General features: G+C 41.0%; 1 protein-coding gene across 3 annotated transcripts in view; it reads left to right on the top strand.

The window, feature by feature from the left end:
• Window positions 1-217: 217 nt before the first annotated feature.
• The window catches only part of CHRM3 (cholinergic receptor muscarinic 3), a 521,859-nt gene continuing 507,159 nt past the window's right edge, over window positions 218-14,917 (top strand). For all 3 annotated transcript variants that reach the window (XR_010127531.1, XM_063670731.1, XM_063670724.1), the window contains exon 1: window positions 218-399. The gene's annotated coding sequence lies outside the window, so the exon portion shown is untranslated. The remainder of the gene's footprint in view (window positions 400-14,917) is intronic.

The raw sequence follows: 14,917 nt of genomic DNA, 5'->3' as shown, positions 1-14,917 counted from the left end.
GCGCGCAGGGGAGCCCAGGGCACGGGGGAGGCACTGCGGAGCCGGGAGCGCTGCCGCTTGGGCAGGTGCCGCGGCCGCTGCCCGGAGGCGGCATGTGACGCGCGGCCGCAGCTGCCCGCGGGCGGAGCGCTCTCAGACCCCGGAGCGCACACCGCGGGGCCATCGGTGCCATCGCGGATCTCCAGGCTCCTCGTCAGTCCGCCGGGGCGGCAGCAGCGCTTCTGGGAAGACGGGCGATGAACCGAAGGGCGGCTCTGGGCAGAGGCGCGCGATCCTAAGGACAGTCGCTCCCTGAACGCTGAGCCGGAGGAGACGAAGGGAAGGTGGAGCGGACGCCACCCGCGCACCGGGCAGGCGCGGAGACCGGCGTGGGACAGCCACCTGGAGCGCAGCTGCCAGGTAGGGACGGCGCCCGCCACCCAGGCGCTGGGCAGAGCGGGTGGCGGTAGCGGCTGACCTGGTTTCTTGCCTTATCTCGTTGCGAAAGGAGGAAAAAGTTTTCGGCGCGGGTAGGAGAGGTCTTGTGTTTGGAATCCAAAGAAGGGGCTGGGGAAGGACGAGAGAGGCTGTTGATTTGGGGAAGATGGGGGCACTTGAATTCCGACAGCGCGATCTGGTGCGGAGTTGGAGTTCTGGGACTGAGGGTGGGGAACGCCCGCTGGCACCCAAGTGCCCCGAAAGGGACGGGAATCATGCGAGCGGTGGCCGGGAGAGAGCCGGGGACGTCCCACCCCGCTCTCCCTCGCTTCGATTTTCTCTTCCCCACTGCCGGATCTGACGCTCCAAAGTGCCCGAGCATGAGGAGCTACTGGGCTCGGGGTGTGTTTGTGAGCGCACTCGTGTGTTGAGCGTTTGTCTCCCATCTCCCCATTTGGTTTCCTGTCATTTCTAAGAAGGCTAAAGCTGGCACCCGCCAACCTCGCAGTGGGGCCGCAAGTTCGGATTGCATTTCAGGGGGCGAGAAGGCAAATTTGGCACTTCGAGTAACACTTGGGCGAAGGTACCTAGTCTAGTGCGCATCTTTACTGACCCGGGGATAGTCTGCACTCGCGAGGCAGCGGCCGCTGGACTGCACCGGTTCTCCTCTTTGGAACACTTCCTCAGCATAGCCTCCTAATAGCGAGGTTAATTTTTGCGTGTTTTTAAACGGCGGCGGCGGGCGGACAGTCGACTCCAGCAGCAGAATTCCCTTGTCCACTTCGCGGTATGAGTGTTGGAATTGAGATCCTGTTCTGCATGCTTGTGCGTGTGTCCGACTCTCCTTGCACGCATTTGGAAGTGGTAGAGGCAGCAGGGATTTGGGAACTGCAACCATATGGATAGGTTTCAAGAATGCAAACCTTCATTTGTCTGCAAGTGTTACTGGAACCTGTCCAAAGGCTGCAAGGATATGTTCCCTCGATCCCCGCCCGTGTCCGTGTTTGCAATGTGAAAGGGCAGCCCTCTTTAGGACAGAAATGTATTTATCAAAGCGATGTGTGGTTAAGAACACTGGTTATTTCACAATATGCTTTGCACAGACTTTTCCTTTCTCTCTTGCCCTCTGAGTTCCAAGACAGATAACCTGTCCCCTGCCCCCATTTTGATCTTTGTAGGTTACTATTTGAAAAATAATTTTTAACCGGGTGCAGTGATTATATATAGTCCACATAATTTCATATTGTGAGATCGTTATATTGCATGAACCATTCATCATTATTTCCTGTGTTTAAAACAATGCCCATGTATTTACTTAAGAGAGACTATGCATAAGAACCTATAGTTCAGAAAGGGGAAAGCTAAACCTAGAGCAGATACCTACATATAGGCAGCATTGTAGTGGTAGCACGTTAATAAAAAACTAAGGTATTTCTGTTCCAAATATTGTGGGATAGGCGAGCTGTTGAGTGCACCCTCTTGTTATAAGAGCTGATATTCCGAAGTATACATGTGGAAGGAACATGCCTGCTTCTTCAGTGTGCATTCCAACATGCCACAGAAATGTGGTTTACATCATAGCTTCTACCGCCGAATAGTCTATCTTTAGATTTTGTTTACATGGTTTGTCTCAATTAGCTTAATACATAATTAGCTATTGTTGGGCTAGAAAGCACGTTATTTTTGTAGTGGTTTCCATATGGAAATATAACGTTCGCTTTAATTACTAATTTAAAAATAATGACATTGCCGGTCTGATTTAGAATGTTTCTCTAGGTTGGGGGGTATTATGAGATCGAATGTAGCATGAAAATAGCAATGTCAAAATATTGTTTTTTAAATAACGTTGGGTCATTATTCAAATGAACATGATAGTTGAAAAAGAAAATGAGATAAAAAGTAGACTTTGAAAAATCTTTATAAATTTTCTGTGTGGAAAATTATTGTAAGGGAAAAATGTAATTTGATAAAAGGAGCAAATGTGGAATTGGTCAAGTTTTCAAGAAAGAACAAGTGTTATAATGAATAGTTCTGTATTAAACCCACATTTAAGCTTATTTAGGAAAGTTTGCTTTAAAATTTAGAGAAATCTATGATGAATATTCAGTACCCTATTTTTATTCTGGGGTAGGGGGAAGTAAAATGTCACTTCAAAAGTATTATTTACTTATGAAGATTATTTAGGCATGTGTAAAAGTTCTTTAGAGTGTACCTTCTCATTTTTTCCTTATAAAGACAAATGATTTATTTTCTTAACAAAGAAAATTTGTTATTTTAAGTTAGAGTATGTAAAATTGCGAAGTTCGTTTAATGATATTTTAGCCTTTAATTGCAGGCAACCTGTTGAAAGAGAGCATGGAAAAAATGTGAAATTGGCAGATATACAATTTCTTAGATTCACACTTGTAAATTGAATGGACAGAAAGTTAAACGATATGTTTAAAAGCAAAGTTGCCTTATGTATTTGTAAATTATAAATTAATATATTTTTTAGATTTTTAGTTAAAAATCTCTGTCATTTTCCCAGCCAACATATTGTTCTTGCCTAATAACTTTGTTATCATTGGCAAGCTCAGTTGCTTACTGCTAAATGGCCTGGACGATTCCAATGTGACTATTAAGAAATTGGGTCTTGTTTGCAGTGCCGGGAAGTTTATATTGGGAACAGCTGTGGTGTAGTGGCACTTTAGATAGGAGATGAATGAACCGTGAATCATATGAAGATGGAGACTGATCAGTATGCAGGGAAGTGTATCTGTCCTTCACTTATGGAACCTGATTTTATATCATATGATGACTAATAGCATTATTCTCACAGTGTGATTTTGGAGGATCAGTGAGTAGCTAGAGATGTTGTCTTTTATGTTTGTGAATTTAAAATGTATTCTCCTTACATAAGACTATTGTAAAAGGTATCTATGAGCTTAATAAAATTGTAATCAAATCCCTCTACCATGTTTACTTTTAAAAGTTAATCAGCATAATAAAATGTGCCTTTATGCTGAATTGTTTAATATAGTGTTTTCCTAGATGCAATATATTTTTCATCTATAAAGTTCAGCAAGTCCAGCAGAAGCCCTGTTCTTAAAAATTACTAGCCTTTCAGAACTTTGGAATAAAATTTCAACATCAACCGAAAGTTTTGATTTTATGAAGAGATAATCTAATGTATATGACAGGAGGCAAAATCAGTTAAATTAGAAGTTAGTTTCTGGTATCTGAAAGGCCCTATCTTCTCCGTTAAGGAATATATCTTTGTTCAGATCAAATGCTAAGCAGACTCTTTCTTCAAATCACTCATCACTGCATTGCTCCCTCTGCCCACCCTCCATGGAGAGGGTGTGCAGGTATGAAAGCCTTCCCTCACTTTTTTTTTTTTTTTTTGAGATGGAGTCTCACTCTGTTGCCCAGGCTAGAGTGCAGTGGCATGATCTTGACTCACTGCAACCTCCGCCTCCCAGGTTCAAGCAATTCTCTGCCTCATGAAAGGCTTCCCTTTTCATCAGTGAACTAGCACCTGGAGAGCTCTGTTAGCCTGCTACCTTCCCTAGCAGTTGCATGCCCCAGACAGTATAGATCTCCATTAGTGTTGTCTTCAATGCAAGAAATAAAAATAATTTTGGTCTGGGCACAGTGGCTCATGCCAGTAATGGCAGCACTTTGGGAGGCCAAGGCAGGAGGATTACATGAGGCAAGTAATTCAAGATCAGCCTAGGCAACATAGCCAGACTCCATCTCTACAAAAAATGTAAAAACTTAGCCAGGCATGGCAGCGTGCACCTGTATTCCTAGCTACTAAGGAAGATGCAGTGGGAAGACAGCTTGAATGCAGATGTTCGAGACTGCAGTGAGTTAGGATCATGCCACTGCTCTCCAGCCTGTACGAGAGACTGAGACTCTGTCTCTAAATAATCATCATCACAATAGTAATTTTGGTTTGGTGAAGCAATTGAAAATATTAAACCATAATGTGGCTTATATGATAACTGTGTGACCTCAAGCATTTCATTCCCCACTATACACTTGAAGACCATAGTAGTTGCCCTGACCATACCATGGATTGGTTTTGAGAATCCAGTGCGTGTGGATGTGCTTTTTGAACAAACTCTGAAATGCAGTGCTTGATTGGAACCCAGAGCCCCCTCAGTACACCATGATGGACAGCACTGAGCGCCAGTGTGTAGTGGCCCTCTGGCTCAGTTTTTGGCCTCTGTGTGTTGTTTTCTATCCAGAAGTTTTGGCAGCTTGCAGATTCCCCAGCCCCTGGCAGGCTCTCCTCTTTAGGCTGGCGATCTGCATTCTCCCACCTGTTGGAACTTCCCGCTCATCCCCTCCTGAAGGCCAAGGACTCTGGCTGACATGCACCTTCTTAGCTTCCTCTGCTGAGGCTGCAGCTGCAGCTTGCCACATTGACACAGACCTAGGGTCCAGTAGTGATGACAGGAAGTCAACAGAAGGAATATTCTGAGCCCCTGCCAGCTTCTCACCAATTGTGCCAGTTCATCCTGAAGCCATCCGGAATATGAACACTTTGAGAAAAACAATGGTGGCCAAAAATTAAAAACAAAAAACAAAAACCAATTTGACAAACAGTAGCTGGCAGATGCCTTGTGGGCTTTGAGAACTTGCCTTTCCAAGCCTGCTCTGCATGGGACTCAGGAGCCTGGCCCTTCTGATTCTACAACCAGTGCAGAGTCTGTCCTAACCCTAGTGAGCTCTAGCAATTCTCATGCCCCCCTCACCTCAGTTTCTCTAACTCCTGTCATATTTACCATTTCATAGGACTAGGATTTTATTGAGTTTTCAATTTGCACTTTCAGTACTGGATTTAATGTCTGGCCTGGGAAAATTTTAGCTATGACCTTGGCAGTCAGCCTCGCCCTTGCCAAGAACTTCTCTCCAGGAGCGAGACCCCTTTCTTTCTATTCTCTCTCTGATTCAATCTCAATGTGACAAACCCTTGGACCTAAGGCACAGCTCCTCTCCTGACAGTGCATCATTTCTGCCTGAGACTTGTAGTGCCCGGTTCCACTTGACAAATAAATTCTCCTTGTCTGTCATTGTTGGCAGGATCAAATCTCAGTTCTCCACACCTCTCCCAAGCAATGTAATTTGAGTGGCTGACTATCCACTACAGAATCAATCCTTCATTAGGTCATTTGTTCTAGCCCAGCCCTAGCCTGCTTCCTGTCCCCGCTGTTCCCTTGAAATTTGGCATGCCAGCTGAGCCATGACATCGTCTACCTTCTGTCACCTCTAGCACAGGAAGTGGTGCTAATGTAGACATCCTGGTTCGGGCAGGATATCCGCCAACTACTGCTGTTCAGATAAAATTCAGGTGAGTTTAAACCAAGGTAAAATACTTTCAGCCTGTTTTGGAGAGAGTCCCCAGAGAGAGGGGCTACCAAGTGTGTACTTCCCTGCATTTATGGCTGCGAGGTGTTTCGGTGCTCTTCTACTGAAGCCTTCTAATTTATCACAGGTAGCTATGGCTATAGACGTAGATAACATACAAATATTCTGTCACTAAACTGTAGGAAAAAGGAGCTGCTAACAGCCTTTGTCTACATTTTTTAAGACTTGTCACTTTGGAGTACATTTTCTCCCACTAGAATTGCCCATAGGATCCAGACTGGAGAGAAACCTGGTTACTGCTAACTATTAATACATACAGGCTAATTCTTGCCCACAGCCATTAGACATTCCATTGAGCTAGCTCTCACTTCCATTGAACCCTAATCCAGTGGTATTTTATAGACTCACAATCCATATAAATTTTGGCTGAGCATAGTGGCATACACCTGTAGTCCCAGGTACTCAGGAGGCTGAGGCAGGAAGATCACTTGAGGCCAGGAGTTCAAAGTTATAGTGTACTATGATTGCACCTGTGAATAGCCACTGTACTCCAGTCTGGACAACATAGCAAGACCCCGTCTCTGAAAGAAAGAGAGAAAGGAAAGAAAGAAAGAAAGAAAGAAAGAAAGAGAGAGAGAGAGGGAGGGAGGGAGGGAGGGAGGGAGGGAAGGAAGGAAGAAAGGAAGGAAGGAAGGGAAAGAAAGAAAGAAAGAAAGAAAGAAAGAAAGAAAGAAAGAAAGAAAGAAAGAAAGAAAGGAAGGAAGGGAAGGAAGGAAGGGAAGGAAAGAGTATAAGAAAGAAAGAAAGAAGAAAGAAAGGAAGGGAGAGAGAGAAAGAAAGAAGGAAAGAAAGAAAGAAAGGAAAGAGAGTAAGAAAGAAAAAAAGAACGAAAGAAAGAAAGGAAGGAAGCCATATAAATATTAAATATTATTGGGTTTTTGGCTTCAAATTGACAATATGTTGATGATTATATTTAAATATATATCCATAGTCATTTACAAATGTTATTGAACACAGTCTTTTTTGTGATTTTTCAATTTTCTTAGTGCAAAATAGTCTAAAAGCACAACTTCTGTTGTGGGAGGTCTCTCAAACGATTTACATTGAAAAGAAGTTCTCATACTTGAAATAGACGTGATGATCCTCCTGCCGTGTTTCCTGTGCTTTCTCACATGCCCAATAACACATGCCACATGCAGTAGCTTGTGTGAAGGGAGAGATGATGGGAATCTGGAATGGCCATGATGTTTCTTTATATGGAGTCCTCCTTTCTTCTCTCCTCACCCTAGATCCTTCCCATCATGCAAGGACCAGCCAAACTCTTCCAGCTTTCCTTGAGCACAGCTATCATTCTGTTTTCCCTGTGATTAATTATTTTAAATCCCTTGATTCATTTGAATATTAGAAACTGAAAATCGGTCTGACTAAACAACTACAAATCACTTCCCTCTACTCTGAATACTAGTGGCACTTACCATTTTTAATATAAAATTTGATGCTCAAGGATAACCTAGGTAGTATTTATTTTGATTCTCTCCAAAGAAGTTACCTTCATGAGAGTATATAAGTAAATATATAATAAATACATGTTTGAGTAGAATGAGTAAATGACTCAATCACTCCATCTATCTACCTATCAATTATCTATCTCTTTATATCTAATCCACTATGTGCATTTACGTAGGAGTTGTATATATATATCCGTTATCACATCTTTCATATCAGTATCATCTAATTTGCAAAGTACCATGGACATTCTGTTTTGGATACACAGTAAGTCAAGGGCTCTGCTTTTCAGAAGCATATGATCAATGTGAGTGTAGCTAAACAAATCTGGGTTGGAAGAGGATGTTAGATGTTGCATGAATTTCTTAGGTTTTAAAACAGAAGTTTATTCTTTCACAATTCTGGAAGCCAGAAGTCTGAAATCAAGGTGTTGGCAAGACTGCACTTCCTTTAAAGACCCTAGGGGAGAATCTTTCCTTTCTTCCTTCAGCTCCTGGTAGCTATCTGCATTCCTTGACTTGTGAGCATATCATTCCAGTCTCTGCTTCTGTGGTCACGTTGGCTCCTCCACCTCTTTCACTGTCTCCTCCTGTATATGCCTGTCTTATAAGGATATGTGTGATTGCAGTGAAGTCCTAGCCAGAAAATCTAGGATAAGCTCCTCCTTTCAAGAGCCTTAACTTTATTACATCACATCTTTTGTCATATAAGGTAATCACAGAACCTGGGGATTAGGAGGTGGGCACATCTTTTGGAGGGACTACCATTCAGACCACTGCAGATGTCATTAATGAACAACTATCGGCTTCGGACCTCTCTCTTGTGTTAAACTGTGCAGTCTGTATGTTTGAGAAATTAACACTCACCAAGGGGGTCATTCCATTTTCACAGAGCAGTGAGATGCAGATCCTCTTTACATTGAGCCAAAAATCTAACTCTCATTGTACTTGTTTGCCTTCTTAATAATTCTGAGAATTATGATGAGAACACTTCTGATCTTTCTTCCATAAGAAAATCTTTAAAGTTGAGAAGTTTAAAGTTATTTCAACCTGGTCCTATGTGCCACTTCTAAAGTTTCATGATCTTTCTTAACCTTTTCAATTACACTCACTGAACAGCAATCACACTCCCCTAATCTCACTACCCTCTGACTTTAAATCTTTTGACTCCTCTCATCCACCTTCATGAGGTTTATAGCAATGACTTTTCCAGAAGTCACCTGTAACCTCTTAGTCATAAAATGGGTAGCCCTTCCTTGTCTGTCCTGGTTAATCTCTTAGCAACCCCTTTAAACTCCCTTAATTTTCAGAGAATTATACCTCCCTAGCTCTCTTCTCTCCTCTGGTTCTTTTCTCTCCTTCCTGTTCCCCACCCCCATCTTCTGCAGAGTGTAGGGCTCTCCAGCAATTTCTCCCTGGTTGACTCCCATACTCTTCCCCTGCCTCTCCTTTCATATCTGCCTCTGTCTTCACGGTTTCAAATACCCTTTCCATGCGGGTCACACTCATCTGCTCATCTCCAAGCCTCACTTGGCTTCAGTAAGGAGCATTTCCATGTGCTTGCTGGATAGCACAGCCTTCCCCTCCTTCTTCCTCATCCTGTTCCCCTCCTGGGATTCCTATTTCTATGGACAGCATGACCATCCTACAGCTCAAACGTTATGAATAAATCAAGTAATCTTGATTTATTCTCAATCTTGATTTATTCTCTTCCTTCACCTCCCACATTTAGCCAGGTACCGAATTCTAATGATTCAACCAAGTAAGATCTCAACCTTCTTGGCACTTTCCCCTCCTGCTATCAATATCTTAATTCATCATTTCTGCAACTTTAATGTGCATTCAGATCACATAGGGATCTTGATAAAATGCAGACTCTGATCCATGAGGGCTGAGTTGGGGCCTGAGAATCTGCATTTCTAACCAGCCTTCAGGTGATGCAGATACTGCTCCTCTGTGCTCGGACCACACTGAGAAGAAAGGCTTTATGTTTTAGCTTTATATCTTTTCTTAGTCTCTGAGCTTCCCAGATGATCTCATTGACCACATGATTGCCTTTGATCCATTTTACACAGATTACTGTTATTGAAGACCAAATGTGATCATCTTTCTCCTACCCTCGAACACCTTCTTTGACATCCCCTTCCATTACCTGTTGAATAAAGACTAAATGTCTCGCATCAGCTTCACCCTGCTTCATGGCTTGGGTTTGCATGTTGAGTTCAGTCTCGAGTCTCAAGGTCGCCCTTCACTTCACCCTGGTACTTGCTGTTGCAGGTATCCTCATCCTCTGCCATGTTCTCTTGCTGCGTAGGATGCCCTTGCTGCCACATCATCAGGGATCCAAATTTTAGCAATTTGTCAAGGACCACTTGAAACGAATTCATCTTCTGTTACTCCAGCAGAATTTCACTTTTATCCCTGATTACATTCACTCTTGGTTTTAATGTGTGTGTGCCACAAATTGTTTGAAATATCAGACTGTGAACTCCTTGAAAGATGCTGTGTTTTGTTGGTCTTTGACTGCTTTCAAGTATCTAGTGCAGAGTCTTCTTCATACATGCTCAATATGCACATTCACATATAAAATATGTAAATAGGCACAGTGGCTCACTTTGGAAGGCTGAGGTGGGAGGATTGTTCGAGGCCAGAAGTTGAAGACCAACCTGGGCAACTTAGCAAAAACACATCTCTACAAAAATTATTAAAAATCAGCTGGATTAGGTGGTGCACCTGCCTGTACTCTCAGCTACATGGGAGGCTGAGGCAAGGAGGATCCCTTGAGCCCATTAGTTCAAAGCTGCAGCGAGCTGTGATGGTGCCACTGCACTCCAGCCTGGGCAACAGAACTAGATCCAGTCTCGAAAAAAGTAAATATAGTGTTTTTGTTGTTTGTCTCCTTATAAAAGTAATATATGTGATACAAAAATTCAAACATTATGGAAATATATATCAAAAGTAAAAGTCCACCATAACCCAATACCCCCAAAGACAACTATGGTTAACAGTTTGATGCCACGACAGGATTGACTCTGATATTTTTCTATACATATTCTAACATTTACTCTATACAAAACTGGGATAATAATAGACTCTTGCAACTTGACTTTAAATGTAAATCTATCTCCTCTTCTTAAAATCTGCAACTTATTTCAAAAGATTGACTGATTTAACTGCATAAAAACCAATCTGCTTAAAATGGCCTAGCAATGTAGAAATATGTTTGCTTTGAATTTCTGATCACTTAAGTATGCCTTTATTCAGCAATTTCTCTCTCTGCTCCTCAGATTGTGCTAGACTTCGGATTTGTAACAGTAAGACACAAATACTACCCCGGAAGTTCCAAGCTATACTTATGTCTTTAGGCTAATGTTGAGTGATGAACTGCTGGTGGGGTAGTAATCATTTATCTTTGATGTCAAGTTAAAATTATCATATTTGATGACATGAACTCTCAGATTGCTGAATTTTATACTGAAATGTAAGTTTTCAAATTCTTTAGCTCCATAAAGAATAGGTGACTCATTTTGAATTCTGAATGTGTACATATTTATCTATCATCTAACACACATATTTATAGGTATATTACTTTTTGTTCCATGAATGAATATAAATTTGAAATAAAAATATAGAAAATGTTGTGGCTGGGTGTGGTGGCTCACGCCTGTAATCCCAGCACTTTGGGAGGCCGAGATGGGTGGATCAGGAGGTCAGGAGATTGAGACCATCCTGGCTAACACAGTGAAACCCCTTCTCTCCTAAAAATACAAAAAATTAACCGGGCGTGCTGGCACATGCATGTAGTCCCAGCTACTCGGGAGGCTGAGGCAGGAGAATCGCTTGAACCCGGGAGACGGAAGTTGCAGTGAGCTGAGATCGTGCCACTGCACGCCAGCCTGGACAACAGAGCGAGACTCCATCTCAAAAAATACATGTATTTATATATATATGTATATATTTCTATAAAAATATAGAAATATATATTTCTATAGAAATATAGAAATATATATTTCTATAGAAATATAGAAATATATATTTCTATAGAAATATAGAAATATATATTTCTATAGAAATATAGAAATATATATTTCTATAGAAATATAGAAATATATATTTCTATAGAAATATAGAAATATGTATTATATATATAATATAGAAAATGTTGTAAAGGATATACCAAAAATTTTAGTGTATTTAATAAAACTACAATTTAGGAAGAAGCAGTGTGAAAAACAAAAGGAAATGTGTGAGCCGTGTCTTAGAATGCAAGTAACTGGGGGCACAAAATAAGGCATTTGTTGAAAAGAAAATTCTTTTAGAAGTAAACATCAATATTCCCTTTGGAATTTTGGAGAGATAAGTCTTCATAATGATGAATGTTTGTTACTGATACCATATTTGTCATTTAAAAAATAGTTCTATTGTGGAACTCGGGAAGGTCATTTTCCTGGGTAGAGGGAGGACAGGAGTATGTTTGAGGAACCTAGAGATGTCAGCAAAGGAGACTATATCTTAGGAAGAAGAAACTTAAAAGTAGAATGTAAGACAATAAAAGATTACAACTTTGAATCAATAGGAGACTTTTGCAGTCTGGATTAGTGAAATTATATAAATAATATATTTTTTTTTCTTTTTGAGATGGAGTTTCGTTCTTTCGACCAGGCTGGAGTACAATGGCATGATCTTGGCCCACTGCAACCTCCGCCTCCTGGGTTCAAGCTATTCTCCTGCCTCAGCCTCCCAAGTAGCTGGGATTACAGGTGTGTGCTGCTACGCCCGGCTAATTTTTGTATTTTTGGTAGAAATGGGGTTTCACCATGTTGGTCAGGCTGGTCTCGAACTCCTGACCTCAAGTAATCTGCCCGCCTCGGCCTCTCAAAAAGTGCTGGGATTACAGGCATTAGCCACCACGCCCGGCCAATATAAAGAATATTTCTACGTCTTCTATCAAACCCCTGAACATTTTGTCCGTTGGTATAGTTAATATGTATCCTCCCATATGGTATTGTGTGTTTCCTGTAGACTTTAATACAAGTGAAAATTGAACCTCCTTTGGAATAATAAGAGGAATTATCTGATAATAAAATTAAGCCATATTTATTTCATTTTTGCATTGGCTGCTAGGAAACTTAGACCTAAAAATAACATTCAATCACAGTGGCCAGTTTTGCTTGTTTTTTTCTGTATATTACTTCCCTTTTGTTTTAGGATTTTTCTTAACCTTTCATTTTTAATATAAGCATTCTCAGATTCTCTTTGGAAAGCAAGCAGGATATAACTTGGAAATGTATAGTCTAAAATTATACCCACAAAAAAATGCCCATATATTAAGGTAAGAAAAAAGAAAAAGAAAGGAAGTGAATACTTTGAAAGCAGATTAAAAAAGACAAAGTAATATGTTGGAGCCAAGGTCTCTTTGAAGGCCTGAAAACCCCAGGAACAACCATGGGCAAAGAAAGTAACTTTTAGCCAATGCAAGATATCCTGAAGAAAGAACAGGTAACGATGGCGATGATGATGATGACTGCTGATAATTACAATGAATTATAAGGCTTCAGATCTTCAGACAATATCTCATTGAATCAACAGCCCTCTTTTTTCATGTATAGTTGACAATTAAACATTATATATATTTATGGTGTACAGTGTAATGCTTTGACATCGTGGTACTTTGTGAAATGATTACATCAGACTAATTAATATATCCAAGACCTCTGATTTTTTTTTTTTTTTGCTGTGAGAATGTTATAAGATCTATTCTCTTAGCAGTTATCAAGTGTTCATTATCATTAACCATAGTTGTCATTGTGTTGTACAATAGATCTCTCAAACTTATTCATCCTAACTGAAACTTTGTACCTTTTGATCAACATCTCCCCAACCATCACCCCTTCCCTGTCCCCCCTGGAAACCCCCATTCTACTCTTCATCTATAAGTTCCACTTTTTGGGATTCTGCATGTAAGTGAGAAGATCTGGCATTTGTCTTTCTGTGCCTGACTCATTTCACTTAACACAATGTCCTCCAAGTCCAACCATTTGGTTGCAGAGGAAGAATTTTCTTCTCTTTTAAGGGTGAATGGTATCTATTGTGTATATATACCACATTTTCTTTCTCCATTCTTCTGTTGATAGACACTTAGTTTGGTTCCATATTTTGGCTATTATGAAGAGTGCTGGAGTGAATATGGGAGTGTTGATGTCTCTTTGACATGTTGATTTCAATTCCTTTGGATGTATACCCAGTAGTGGGATTGCTGGATCCTATGGTAGTTTTATTTATTTATTTATTTATATTTTATTTTACTTTTTTGAGACAGAGTCTCACTCTGTTGCCCAGGCTGGAGTACAATGGCATGATCTTGGCTCACTGCAACCTCAGTCTTCTGGTTCAAGTGATTCTCCTGCCTCAGCCTCCCAAGTAGCTGGGATTATAGGTGCCTGCCACCATGCCTGGCTAATTTTTGTATTATGATAGATAGGGTTTCGCCGTGTTGGCCAGGCTGGTCTCAAGCTCCTGGCCTTAAGTGATCTGCCCGCCTCGGCCTTCCAAAGTGCTGGCATTACAGGCGTGAGCCACCGCGCTTGGCCACTAGTTTTATTTTTATATACTTGTTGGCCATTTGTATGTTTTATTTTGAGAAATCTCTGTTCACATCTTTTGCCTATTTTTTAATCAGATTATTTTCTTTTTTGCTATTGAGTTTTTGACTTCCTTATATGTTCTGGTTATTAATCCCTTGTCAGATGGATAGTTTGCAAATATTTTCTCCCATAGTTTAGGTTGCCTCTTCACTTTGTTTATTTTCTCCTTTGCCATGCAGAAATGTTTTCTCTTGATATAATCCCATGCGTCTATTTTTGCTTTTGTTGCCTGTGCTTTTGAGATCTTACCCAAAAGGTCTTTGCTGAGACTAATGTTCTAAACATTTTCCAGTGTTTTCTTGTGGTGGTTTCAGAGTTTTGGGTCTTAGATTTAAGTCTTTAATCCAATTTGATATGATTTTTGTGTTTGGTGTGAGATAAGATCCAATTTCATTCTTCTGCATGTGGATATCCAATTCTGCCAAGTGCATTTGTTGAAGAGTATCCTTTCTTCATTGTGTGTTTTTAGCATCTTTGTTGAGGATCAGTTGACCATAAATACAAGGATTTATTTTTGGGCTCTTTATTCCATTCCATTGGTCTGTGTGTGTGTGTGTTTATGCCAGTACCATGCAGTCAACCACCCTCTTTAAATAGAAATTGTTATTATCTTTTCCATATATACATAAAACGAAACTGAAACATACTGAGGACTTTCCTCAGCTTAAACAGCTGATAATGTCACAGAAGCTCAGTGAATCCAGGTTGTACCATGTTGCCTTTTATATGAAATGCATGCATGTCTTTCTCATCAGAAGCAGGAACCAGGCGAAAAGAGAACAACCCAAGGGTCTAGGCTTGAAAAGAAAATCAGAAAGTTGATTCTGGGAGGGACTGAAACATTCCCACAGTCTTAGGGACAGGCCTAGACCATGTTAAGCTACAGATGAAATACTGATTATCAAGGGTCAGGCCACAACATGGAACCAGGCTGAATAAAGAAACTGGTACCTGGGTCTGAAGGCTGTGGCAAGTGAGACAGCCTGTGGCCATTCT

This window comes from Pongo pygmaeus, chromosome 1 (genome assembly GCF_028885625.2).
Source record: "Pongo pygmaeus isolate AG05252 chromosome 1, NHGRI_mPonPyg2-v2.0_pri, whole genome shotgun sequence".
Lineage (NCBI taxonomy): Eukaryota > Metazoa > Chordata > Mammalia > Primates > Hominidae > Pongo > Pongo pygmaeus.
This window is presented reverse-complemented; position numbering and strand designations above follow the sequence as displayed.